This window comes from Protopterus annectens, chromosome 6.part0, assembly GCF_019279795.1.
Source record: "Protopterus annectens isolate FY-2018-M chromosome 6.part0, PAN1.0, whole genome shotgun sequence".
Taxonomy (NCBI): Eukaryota; Metazoa; Chordata; order Ceratodontiformes; family Protopteridae; genus Protopterus; species Protopterus annectens.
This window is the reverse complement of record NC_056737.1, coordinates 1,342,221,425-1,342,236,216: the sequence shown is the minus strand read 5'-3', so window position 1 is coordinate 1,342,236,216 and position 14,792 is coordinate 1,342,221,425.

Here is a 14,792-nt window from a genome sequence, read left to right as displayed (position 1 = left end):
TATTTGTTTGTGGTTTGTCATTGAGATTGCGTTATGGCAATACCGTTGGTAATGTTTTCCATTTTAAGAAACCTAGTACGTTTGTACCTGTGAATCCGCCTTTGGTGGAAGCCTTTTACAAGCTTTGTCAAGATGATATTTATGAGTATTTTCTGAATAAGAGGCACTTTGGTTTTAAAAATCTTAGTAGAACTGAATTCTCTGCTTTAAAGGAATTAGTGTCATCTGATGTTCTATGTTTTAGGCCAGCTGATAAGGGAAGAGGGATTGTGGTTTTTGATATTGTTCACTACTCACAGATTATGTGTAATATGCTTAGTGACACTAATACTTACCTGCCACTCACGGAGCCACAGGCACAAAAGTTAATGACTAGAGTACAACAGTGTGTTGAAGATCTGTTGATGGAAGGAAACATCGATAAACAGCTCTATGATTATTTGTTAATAGAACACCCAGTTGTACAACAAATCCACAGACTTCCGAAACTATATAAGAACCCCACTGATCCACCCATGCGACCTATTGTGTCTGGTAAGGATTGGGCAACTGAGGCACTCTCCATATATGTGGAGAAACAGACTCATTCTATACTTCATGGAATTGAATATATTTTAAAAGCTATGAAACATTTTTTACATAGACTCAATGAGTGGAAGTTAAAAGAATTTAAGAATGATGTGCTACTTGTCACCATGGAAGTAGTATCACTTTTTACTTGCATTCCCAATGACACAGGGATAGATTTTGTCAGACTTTTCTTAAGTCATCATAGAGCTTATAGTACTAATAAAATTCATTTGGTCTGTTCCCTTTTGGATATTATTTTAGAGTATAACCTGTTCATGTTTGAGGACTCTATTTATGTACAACGTACTGGCATAGCTATGGGCATGGTTTGTGCTAATAGCTACACTAATATGGTCATGGCCCAGTGGGAGTCTGACTATGTGTTTAATGAGAACAATATTTTCTCCAGGTTAATCCTACATTATGGTCATTTTGTAGACAATGTGTTTTTCATTTGGGGTAATGATTACAGTTCATTGTGTGAGTTTGTGGGGTATCTTAATGCCAGTATGACTTTTTTGAAGTTCACCTTTAACTCATCAAATGAAATGGTTTCTTTTCTGGATGTACAAGTTTTCTTGACCCCTGATGGGACAAAAACATGGATGTATAGCAAACCTTGTAGAACAAATAACATACTGCATGCAAAAAGCATGCATCCAAAGTTTGTAAAATGAAATGTATTAAAGGGACAGTTTTATAGGTCTGCTAGATTGCACATGAAAGATAGTCACATGTATGAGTCCTTTTCAGTGGCATCATGTAATCTGAAAGAAAGGGGTTATAAACAGGATGACATATCTGAAGTACAGAATGAGGTTATCTCATTTCGTGACACCCGTTCTAAGTCTTATTTAAACTCTGAAATTGAGTCTGCTAATAATAGAACCATGAATTCGTTGAGCAGGACAAGAATGTGTCTTACTTTTTCTAGTAACTCATCTGATATTTGTGACATTCTTAAAAAACACTGGAGAGTGTTACAATCTGATATGAAATGCAGAGAGAGATATTGGGTGAATTACCACAGTTTACGTTTAAGAATCAGAGATCTCTGAAAAGAATGCTCTGTTATAAATCAACTAAACCAGCTAGTAATGGAGTTCATTATTTGGGTGTTGACAGGCTGGGAACTTTCCCTTGCCATCACTGTACTATGTGTTCATATATTAATAGTGAAGATATGTTTGTACATCCAGTGACCGAGCGTGTCTTTGAGCTCAAGATATGTGCAGATTGTGATACCTGTAATATAGTATACTTAGCCTCATGTGAACTATGTAAAATGTTCTGTGTGGGAAAAACAAATAGATGTTTGAGGGACCGGATATGTGAACATCTGTATAGTATACAGAGACATGATACAAGCCACAGGCAGTAAGGGATTAAATGAGTTCATCCCCCTGAAACCTATTTTAAAGTCACGTGATTTACAGCATTAATTGTTAACACTATTTAAGTGTATGAGTGCTATTTTAATGTAGATCTGATGAAGTACCTAGACTGGTACAAAAGCTCTCATCTTTTATGATTTTTGATTTCTGTGATATAAGTGTGTGTTTTTATTAAATTTCTCCTTTGCACCACCGCAGTTTGGTTATCTCTTCATTTTGTATTTTTCTGTAACCGAATTGTGCTCCATTGTTGTAATTTTGCTTCTAATACTGTTAGCTATCATTGGAATGCATTTATAAATTCTAAATAATTAAAAGGCATCCTAGGGACAAACACCATTTTGTGCACAGGTGGGGCCTTAATATGAATGAGAAATTGGAGTGATACTATACTAAGGCTGCCAAGACTTCTAACACTGGCAAAAATGGAAAGAGGACTTACAAGAGTGGTTACTATAATAAATTTAAGTTTATCTTGGAGGGTGAAGAAATAATGGTGAAAATTATAATGATCCAATAAAGGCTTCCCACTATTATAATTGTGATACTAAGGGTTTAATATATGCAGCCAGCTGTACCTCTTGTTAGTTATTTTATGTAGAGGAGATAGAGAGAAAGCAGAGAAAAATAATTTACAAACACTACTATGACATCTCCAAAAAGAAATAAAAAATAATTTATTCAAACATTCCCTGGGTTGCATGAATTAAAAAAATAATAATTTTAGAAGAATTAATTGGTTTGGCAACTTATTTTGGATGCTATACCCCCAGAATGAATTATTACATTTAAAATAAAGTATTATAAAATTGCTTTCAGCAAAACTTTGATAATATCAAGATTATGTGCACACTTTTGGTATATGGTTTAACTTATTTATGGTGACATTTGATTTTTTTTAAATAAATATATAAATTAATCGCTTCTGATTAATTTTATATGATCACGTCACTTGCCTTTTTATTAAATTAGCATTTTGAAGACTGCTGGAATTCATTTTGATGAAGTCCACTGACTTTCATGATACAGCTTAACCAGTAATAAAAAAAATATTTAGTGCAGAGCCAGGCAGTTCAGAAAATGCATTAAGCAACCACTTTATGCAGTCATCTGGGATTAGTATTATATGATGTAAGTTTCCATTTTTCTTATATTGTTTCCCTTTTCTATGATCAAATATTTAATATTTGGGGCTTTCGCTATGTCCAAAAGTGTTTTTCTCCTTTTAGTTCATTTTTGGCAATATCTCTTTTTTGTAATATGTCCATCAGTGCTGTACATAGATTTTTCATAGGTATCCAGCTGTAGTTCTTGGTCCCACTTAAGTTCTTAATAAGGAGCTAATAAAAACCTCCAATTATTATGATAATGCCTAGTGAAAAGAGGATGATATGTAGGATATGATAATATACTATAGTTAGGTTCCACATGAACAGCCAAGTTTGGGGTGGCAAGAGAGTGAAGAACATTTTCCGAGAATCCACTAAAGCCCATGTGCTTCTATTACAAAGATCGGTGAGAGAGGGCTATCATAGTGAGACAGTACCAGACTATAGTTCCTTCCATCAGAACAATTGCCTGCTCATGCAAAAGTTAACAGAAAAGTGGTGGTAGTATTAGTGCACTTGATTTAGTTACTAATAATGGAAAGACTAGAAAACAGAGCACTCACGGATGTTGTTTCTAGAGTCCATGGTAGTATCAGTCATCATGCAGATGGGAGAGAGACAGAAAGAATCAGTCTGCATCTAAGTAAAGCTGAAAGGCAGTGACAGTCATGGATAGTTCTGAGAAAGAAGATCTATAAAGTGAATGTGGCCCAGAAATTGGTTTGAGATGATGTAAAGGTACCAGCCTGAAGTAGTTAATGAGAAGAGCAAGAGACAGAGGAGAAGCAAGTAACAATCTGGGTCTGTTATGGAATTCTTTAATAATAATCCAGATTAATATTCATTGCTGCTAGGGAGAAAGGTTAAGTAATGATTTTAACTTGGATATATAATTCCAGAGAATGTATGGAATGACTGAAAAAAAGTTAAACTTTCACAAAGTGGGGAACAAGGTAGTTATTGGCATTTACTTGCTCTAGTCTTTGAGCTGATCTTGATAGACTTTATTAATATAGTTTCAGTTGCCCACACCTGTTGATCACCTGGCTATTTGCCATAAATCCAACCCATTTGTACAAGAACTGTGCAAGACCTCTTTGGGGCATGCTTGTCACCCAAGGATCAATTAGGAGATTTTTTTAAGTGTGTGTCTCCCTTTCCTTTACGGCACATACCAGCATATGCTGAAGGGTTTGAGGTGCAGTAGAACATAGTGAGTGTGTACTACCTGCTCTTATGGTGATAAAACACCTCAAAAGACCCTACCTTTCCTTCCCACAAGTATTTCTATTTCCACCAGAGATTACAGCATGAACCTGAGGCCTAGCTAAGGTGCGGTGAAAAGGCAGCCACCTCAGGTGCCAATAATTAGGAGATACTGATGCTGGTCAGTATTCAGTGCATTACCTGCATTCACAAATTAATGCTGCTATAGCATTTGCAGTCAAAACTGAAGTGCTTTAGCAGTCCATGTGTAGCATAAAACTACAGCATTTATTTACTACAGTTTAAAAGAAGAGCTTTTTTACTGCAAAGACCAAGGACAGGAGTAGAATTTTTGCCTCCTCAACTAAAAGTTGAAGGGGGCATTAGATTGGGGTATGGCACCAAGATCCAGAAGAGCTAGCTATAACTCTGGCATGGACAGTGCACCTCAGGCATGAGCCAATCCCATCCTGGGAAAGTGGTGAACAAGTATTGCATTTTCAGTCTTTTCTAGCTATGACAGCACATAGGATGCTAACTGAAAGTAGACCATCTGTGTCTTAGTCAGTTCTTATTCAGTCATTTATTCCTCTGTGCCATAGAGCTGTTAATCCTTATAGACCTGGAGTTGGGGATCATATGAAGTTATTGTTAGTTTAGGCTTTGTTCAATGGCTAGGGGGCATGAACCAGCTACAAAATATATCAAGGATTTTAAAGGCAAATACTGATGTAGTTAGGTATTCAAGCTCAAACAAATAAATCATTCATTCATTTGGTCGTTCCTAATGAATATATTTACTACTACACAATGCTCCTCTTACCTCACTGTATTAGAAACATTACGGTTATTAGCAAAACGATTTCCTTAAACTAAAATGTTTATTTATTTATTTGGCTTTGGATTCACTGTAAGTGTCTCTGCTTGTGATTGCGTGTAGACTTCTCATTTAGAAATCCCTAACTTGCGCAATAAAGATATAACAGCTATCAGAAATCTAGCTGAATCATTATCTAAAATGATGCATATAGGTTAATAAATCCACAATGATGACATATGACAATCAATTAATCCAGATGCAATAAGAATTTAAATATGTAGAAAATTGAGTTAACAGAGCAAGGAAGCATTGTGGCATCCCATTACAGTACCATCAAAGACGTCCAGTTCTTGTCCCAGCAGATCAAGGGGTGTGCCCTACAGAACAGAGTATGCAGCAACAATTTACAATTCATCAGACTGGATGAAAAAGCAGAAGGTGTTGATCCATAAAGTAAATATGTACAAGAAGTTAAAGATGCAACTGAGACTCATAGAAAGACACAAGAGAATTTTTACAAAGATCAAGAACATTGCTATTCAAACATATTTAATTTTAAAATGTCTTGATTTCATTGACAAATCATAACTGAGGTTAGAATATCTTGGTTCTCAAGCTACCTAAATAATAGAAAGCAGCCTGTTAGGTGGCAAAACAAACAATCTGAATACCTGCCCAGCAGCACAGGAGTCCAACAAGGATCTATTTTGGAGCCACTGCTATTCAATATATTCATTAATGATCTTCACAAAGCATGCAAACATAGTACACTTATACAATATGCCAATGATTCAACCCTCATCTCCTCTTCCACCAACCTCTCTGATCTTCAAAATATTACTCAGAATGCCCTTACATCTACTGAGACTTGACTAAGGGATGCACAGCTATTACTGAATCCCACAAATCCAAACTCCTGCTTTTCTCTACAAAACCACATCAGACTTCAGAATTCTCTCACTAAACAAAACTATCTAAGCATTATTATTGATGACCAACTCACCTTTGAGCAGCATAGTCTTAATTCTATAAAAAAAGCTCATTTTAAGCTAGGGGAAGTCTACCGTCACAAACTTTATATGGATAATGCTACTAAATTGAAACTTGCTAACACTCTGCTCATTCCTTCTCTCCTCACATCCTTCTTCAACAAACGTCAATCCTGCTACTATAAAATAGGTAGATTTGCCTCAGGCATGACCAACCACTCTCATCACTGCCAAGCCATCTCTGTATTGAAATGACTTGAATTCCCCCACTACCTACACTATACCCAACTAACTCTTGCATACAAATTAATTCTCAGACCTAACAACTGCCCAGCACTCCATTCTATCCTACAATCATACATCCCATAACCTACTGTTTACTAATAAACACCTATTAAGCGTAATCAAGCCAAACAAAAGAGCTGGTCAAAGCTTATTCTCTCATAGCATTGCTAAACTTTGTAATGCTGTCACTTCACACATCACTTAACTAGACTTTTTAAAATCTTTCAAAACTGCATTAAAAGACCATTATCTCAGTAATCCTATCTCTTCCTGCCTAATCACTACTAAACCACCATAAACGCTACACCATACCCTTCATATCTTCACTCCCTTTCTCCATTGCAAAACTCTGTTCTTTACTTAACACAATTTTTAACTCTTGTATTACTATATCTAAATTTGTATTCTGTATTGTATTTTGAACTTTGCACTACTGTTCTTGAATTTTGTATTTTCTATTGTATTGTACTGGACATCTTTTTGAAACACTGTATTAAACCTCTGTGCATGTGCCTAATGATCTCTATAAACACCCATGTCCAATATATTATACTTCTGTATTGTATTTATTATGGAGCTTTTCTCCCCGGGCCTCCACTGAAAATGGGTCTCTGACCCAGTGGACTTTCCCAGTCAACAAATGTCAATAAATAAACAAATAAATAAATTCTAAAAAATAATAAAAAAGAAGAACAGACAACGGAGAGATGTAACAATAATATTGGGCCATCATGTCTGTATCACACCAGACTTCAGGAATACTTTTTTTTCCAAAAATGGAAAGCCTTAGAAGCATATCTAAGTTGAGATGCAGTTTTGCTATGTGACTTAGTTTTACATCTATAAAACAAGTGAAAACTTCATCCAGAACTGTGTGTGTCTTGGCAATCTAGTTTGTACGTCAGTTGTAAATGGCTTTCTAAAACCAGTGGAATTAAACAATTAATAAAAAAAGAAAGAAGTAAAAATTGTAACATGAACCCCTTTAAATTCATCAACCATAGAGAAAGGGAAGGGAAAGGTTCAAATTACAACACATGCCCACTCAACATTAACACAATAGCAATCACCACACATTATAAAGTCAACTGACTGGAATCCTTACTTACCCTAGATATGACATCAAAATGGATTTTCTATCTCCTGATGTTGCTGTTCAACAACTGGAATAGACTGAAGGCACAGGTCTATCTGAAAGATCTGCACAAGTTTTTCCACTGGATCAAATCAACTAAAATTATCTCCATAGTGGTGATAAAAATATGCATGATATGCATTAATATGCTTTAGTTTTCTGTATGTTTTCATCCCTTACCACACTGCAGTTTTGAACACTTGTACAGTGCTCCACTTGAGATCACGCCATTCCCCTATCCTTCCCCCATTTCCCACCCACCCCCACTATGCCAATGTTTATTTTAAACTGACCACTCTCACAAACCACATTATCCAACCAAACAAAGCAACTGATTTGAAATACAACATTCTTAATTAATTAACACTACCCAATCTGGATACACAGCAAACACAATTAAACAACTAAACAGCAGTTATCTAATCTAAAAACCCATACCAATACCCTAAAATAAATAAAATAAATTACCTTCTACCAATAACCTAAACAAATAAAATAAAGTCCCTTATATCTACTACTAACCTCCACTAACAATCAACATGTTACGCCTATATACTGCTGCTCTAATAATCTTGTCAATAGCTACACATTTTAGCTCCTACCACATCATCCTTAAATATTCAGTTTTCTCCCACACAACCCCTTTCTCATTTCCACAAAAATATAGATTTAAAAGCATTATCTTATCACCTTCAATCTATAACACAACACGCATCCTACAAGCCCCTTACACACTACTATCTCATCTCAAGTTCCTCAAATCTCATTGAAATATAACAGGTACATAGTTAAAATCCTAAAAACCTTAATAAAGATAGCATCTAAACTAACTTTCAGTGGAGACATCCACCAAAACCCAGGCCCAAAAACTATAGAGAACAACATTCCTCCCTACCCAATCAACTACCCATAGAGTTTATCAAAACATCCTAAAAAGCCAAGTGATCTCTTACTATTAAACATCAATATCAGAAGTATTACTAACAAAATCTGCATATATATATATATATATATATATATATATATATATATATATGTATATTCTCCAGATATTGTTCTAATAACTGAAATATGGCCAAACCCAGATATTAGCACTAATGAAATTCTTTTGCCTGGATATAATATGCTATGAGCAGTCAGAAAGGATAAAAAGGGAGGCAAAATCGCCATTTTATTTTGAAACAACCTTATTGTGGAAGCCATATATAATAACCCCCATCTTAATAATGCAGAAGTGATTTTTACAAGATTAAAGATCAAATCAAACAAATTTGTAAATATAATAGAAAGTTATATACCCCCTTAAAAACTCTCCAAATTAGAAAAAATATTACATCGGACAACAGAAACACTACCCCAGGAAACAATAATCATGGGTGACTTTAATTTAGACTGGTGAACTTGCAGCTCCCAAAACCCCACTAATTACATCAACCAGCATGGCTTCACACAAATCATTCAAGCACCCACAGGACTGACAAGTCATCAGAATGGCACTCCATCCTTGACTGGAGTTTAACAAATAGATCGGCTCTTTCATCTCACTCTGGCTGTCTCCTAGAAAACTTCAATGACATCTCCCTACCTTTCTGATCAGGCATGGTATAAATCCAATAACAAAAAAGTATTCTCTCCACAACGTCGAACCAAACACACTTTATTAAAATGACAAAGCTTTCGGATATATAAATAATCCTTCCTCTGTGTCTTACAAAAGTTAAAATCTCAAGCTAGTATTTATAGTAAAAACATGTGACACAGCCATTAATTAGATAGGGTGAATACCCAATTTTTAAAGAAACAGAAATAGCAAAAATAACAACAGGTATACACGTATACTTCATTTCTTCTTAATTTTCCTTTGTTTATTTTTCAAGACAGGTTTCAAAGTAACCTGCTTGTTTAATCCTGAACCCTTATCAGCTTGAAGCCTAACTATCCATTCATATTCCTTGGTGTCCACAATGTTATTATGGTCACCATGCCTAATATCGGAGTAGACTATGGACATAACTCTAAAATCAAATTCATATTCAATGCCCATCTGGGAAATGTGGCAAGAAAGTGAATTACTACAAACATTTCTACGGATCTCTGACCTATGTTCAATAATTCTATCCTTTAATCGCCTAGTTGATTTTCCCACCTAAAAACCTAGGTACTTTTTACATGTCGCAAGATATATAATGCTAGAAGCATTACATGTTGCTGTACAGTCAAAAATAAACTTTCTACCACTATTAGGATGTATACATTCAGGACACGAATTAATGCTATTACAGCAAGAACAATTATAGCACGGAAATGTACCTATTCTATTAAATTCACTGCCTTGCACTTTATTCAAAGCAAAATCCTTATAATATAACAAGCGTTTTAAATTGCTACAATTCCTATAGCTAAACAGAGGTTGTTCCGGAAGCCAATTTTCATGGCCAGGTATAGATTTTAAAATAAATCAATTCTTTCTAATAACATTCTCAACAGTTTTACTAATTCTACTGTACGTCATTAGGTATCTAAGGGGTTGAGCCTTGCTACGATTATTAACATTAAGGTCTTCTTGAGCAGAAAAATAAGGTTTAGAAAGAGAATCCCTATGCTCCAACGCTTCCCTCCTAGCTGTCTCAATTTCTGTTGCACTATAGCCCCTCTCCAAAAAGTTTTCAGACAACTCCTGCATCTGAGTATTACATACATCCAATTCAGTATTGAGTCTACTGACTCTCAAGTATTGACTCTTTAAAATACTTTTAAATGCCCTTCCTGCATGCATACTTCTCTTATGAAGATATTTATTAACCTGAACATCCTTCCTATAAACACTAGTTTGTATCCCATGTTCAGTATTCAAGAGTTGTATGTCCAAAAAACTCAGGGACTCGCAGAAAATTGCATCTCAAATTTAAGAAAATCAACAGTGTTATTCAAATACATAAGACAATTATGTAAATCTTGTGGTGCACCCTCCCAAATCAGAAAAATGTCCTCCACAAAACGCTTAAAAATGGGATCTTATCAGCATATGGGTTGCTCATCCCATACATAAATTTCTCTTCCCACTTACTTAGGGTCAGATTTGCATAAGTATTGGCTACAGCCGTACCCATAGCAATCCCTGATACCTGGTGGTATATTTGTTTGTTAAAAATAAATACATTATTCTCTAATACCAAGTCCAATAGTTCACAAATAGTTTCAGAATCCCTATCATTATCAGGGCAATGCTCATTCAATATTTGTCTAATGTTATCAATTCCATAAGCATTTCAGGATGACAGTAAATAAAGATTTTATATCTAAAGTAGCCATCAAAAACTCATGTGATACACATCCATCATACCAATTGTAAAGTTGGGAGAGAAAGTCACCACTATCCTTGATATAACTAGGAACAAATTTAAGATATTCCTTTAGCTTGGACTGGTGATAGACTGATATTGGTTCAGTTATCCAACCACTGCTAGAGACAATAGGTCTCATTGGAGGTTTTTCAACTGACTTATGGGTCTTCGGGAGTCCATATAAAACAGGAATGGTGGGACAGGATACAGTCAAATAGTGAAATATTTCAAGACTAATATCATTCATCATCTGAAGATCATACAAAGACATATTAATTCTAACAATTATACTGTCTAACTCCCTATTACCAATAATCTTAAAAGTACACTCATCATTTAAAGGATCCATCATCGAGCATATATACTGCTCTGTATCCATAATGACAATTGCTACCCCCTTATCTGCTTCCTTTATAATAATTTGTGTATTACTCTGTAAGGTTTTTAAAGCTTCATGCTCCAAATGGGTTAGATTATGATATCTACGGCTGAAAGTAGTATCATATAACTCCCGTATCTGTTCTTCACATAAAGCATTAAATACTGAAATAACAGGGTCACTTACTGGGATAAAGGTACTAGTTCTCCGTAATTGATTCCCTGTGTTATCAGCGCTATTGCGATAAATATTTTTCAAATTCAGGTTCCTAGAAAATAAACCCAAATCAGTGACAGCATTAACAACATCATCCACAAATGAGGGAATGAACTTAATACCACGTGATAGCAATGATAATTCGAACTCAGTAAGCTAGGATGTAGAGAGTTTAACCACAGATGGTCGTATTTCCTTAATACTTATATTAGTTGATTCATCAGTAGGAACCACATCTAAAAAATGGTTAGCCCCTTCTTCAATATTACTATTCTGTAAGGTTACATGAGTCTCTAAGCCAGATACATATATATCAGTTGCCCCGCCATTATCATTAGTTAACACACAATCAACAGTATTATTCATATCATTAGAAATGCAATCATCATTCAACATTTCAAGAGGATTAAACGTTTCCATAACATTGGAATCATTCCTTATATGACAATAGTTATTTGATACAGAAGCAATAGGCATACCCAAAAGTTCAACAGTTGAAGCAGAACACAAAGTATTATCTGCTTGTGGTGCAGCAACATTAGTAGTAGCTGACATTTCACAGTATTTTACCGTTCACGTGCTCTGCTCCTTATTGTTGTCCCTTGGATTTTCCCCTTGATCTGGAACGCTGTTGCAACCTGTTGTACTCCCGAGGTATTCGTTTTTCTGGTAACTGGATACTGAACCCTTGTGCAGCCTCCAAAAAACTTTTCTTTGGTTGGTTTTCACCTTGTTTAGCTGACGAATGCTGTTCCATAGCCACTGATGAAATGTTAGTCACTTTAGGGCATACTGACATAGCAGGAGCATGCATAGAAGAAGATGCAGGCAAATCACTAGACACAGTAGAGTCATTTCCAACCGGAATCAAATTAGTCTCAGACAAGCAATCACTGGCAGTGGCATTATGATCATGTAAATTATTTCTATTATTGGTGGAGGTTATACCTCCATTATTATGAGGTGCTTTTGGCCAATTGAAAATATGACAGCTATTAAAGTAATTTATATCATGCTGTAACTTTCTTTTCCTGGTTGCTTCTTATTGTTTGTCAAGTACATCAAGTCTCCCCAGCATTGCATCATATAAGGAGATATCGTTGTTGAAAGTAGGCATCCCAGTTAGTTGTTTCTCTAGCTCATTAATCTCAGTACATTACTCAGTCTCTTGAGGTATAACAAATTCATTCATGAAATGCATTTAATCTAATCCAAGCTTGATATTATGTTTTTGCCATTTTTTCAATAACTCAGGGTAGGTATTACCAAAAAAGGGCATGTTGAGAACACGTAGCCCTCTCGGTACAATACCTAATTCTAAATAAGCATTGAAGCTAAATCGTTGCCACTGTAATTTTTTGAAGCTTTTAACCTAAGTCTCCAAAGACCTAGTTAGCAACAAAAAATCATTTGTCTCACCTCCCATAACAGGTGCTTTGACCATTTCTCTGCCCATAGAAGCAGTATGTCCAAGTAACGGATTCTCTCTCTGTAAGAGTCCATGTAGTGTACGAACAACAAGATAGTTCTCCACAGGTTGTGTCATAAAATCAATAGAAAATGGCAATACAACATCCACAAGTTCTCACCAACAAAAGATAAGTTCAAGCACAAAAATGGTAGAATGAGTAGTAAAGTGGGGAGTGAATTACAAAAGCAACAGTAACAAAAAAGTATTCTATAAATCCAACCAGACTACTTGCCACCAAATAAGGAACAAAGCAAACTTTGACCCCTAATACTTCATGTCCACCCTCAAACTTTCCAACTAGACACCACTTAAGCATCTCCTCCTAGAGGATGCTATTAAATATTTTTAACTCTACCTTCCTTGATAGCTTGAACATTCAGGCTCCTCCCAGAACTATATGAACCTGGACCTGATCATCACCAACATGGGGACTCTATGCTCCAGACCTGAAGTGTATCCCACACTGGTAAGATCAGACCATAAACTAATCTCACTGGATATTCACATCCCGACCCCACCCCCTGCCCAGAAAACCACAGTGAAAAACTTCTCTAAAGCAAATTTCACACTCCTCAAAACCGAGGTGGAATCCTTCAAAGCCCCCGGGCCTGTGGAAAATACGGTCCAGACCGCAGAATCCTTTATAAACTCATTCTAGGAACACCTTCAGGAATGCATGGATCATGCAATCCCAAATAAAACCAAGACCCAATCCTCCAAAGGCAGACATCCTGGCTGGTGGAACCCAGCCATAAACAAACTATACAATAGAAGGAGGAAGCTACTACATGATAGAGCAAAATCCCAAAAAGGGACGGCATCTCTGATCAGTATTAGCAAAAAACTATGGGCACTCATAAAATCGTCTAAGGCCAACTTTGAGAGAAAAATTGCACAGGACACTAAGGATAATCACAAGCCTTTCTTTAGTTATGTTAGGAACCTGGGTGGTAATTCCCAGATATGCTCAGAATTAGTCCAAAATGACAAAAAATACACCAAACCCACAGACATTGCCAACATCCTAGCTGACAGGTTCAGCAACCCCCACCAAAAGGGCAAATATCTATCCCAGCAGAGTGCTGCCCCCCTGACATCTCAGATGCTCAGATAAGAGCCGTCCTCTCCAAAGCAAAAAACACAGCATCAATGGGACCAGACGGTGTCCCGGGCTGCATCCTACATGAACTCCAAGAAGAGCTAAACCCAAACATAAAACTACTGTTCAATCTCAGCCTTACTACAGGATATGTACCCAAAGAGTGGCGTACAGCAACAGTGGTCCCTCTCCACAAAGGTGGTGCCTCAACGGATTCTGGAAACTATCGCCCCATAAGCCTGACTAGCTTGGTCTGCAAAGCTATGGAAAGGATCATCATGGACCTCATAAATAAAGATATTGGGGACCTACAGGCACTGGATCCTACCCAGTTCGGCTTTGTTAAGGGCAGATCCTGCCTCTTAAACCTGGTCGATTTCTTTGAAACAGTCACCAAGGCCATTGACGAGGGGAAGGTGGTCCACACAGCCTACCTGGACCTCACAAAAGCCTTTGATACAATACCCCACTCGGGCATTATAGATAAGCTCACCGACTTAAATATAAACCCCTATGTCACTAGATGGGTTGCAAACTGGCTCAAGGACAGAACCCACATGGTTAGAATTGCTGGAGCCATGTCAGACTCCAAACCAGTTACAAGTGGCGTCCCACAAGGCTCAGTTCTGGGACCTCTCTTGTTTGGTATATATATTTCTCGGAGGTACAGACCAACACGGAAGGTCTGTGGCTGACCAAGTTCGCAGATGACTGCAAACTGGGCGCCATAATCGACTCTCCAGCCGACACAAGCATCCTCCAAAAGGTTCTCATA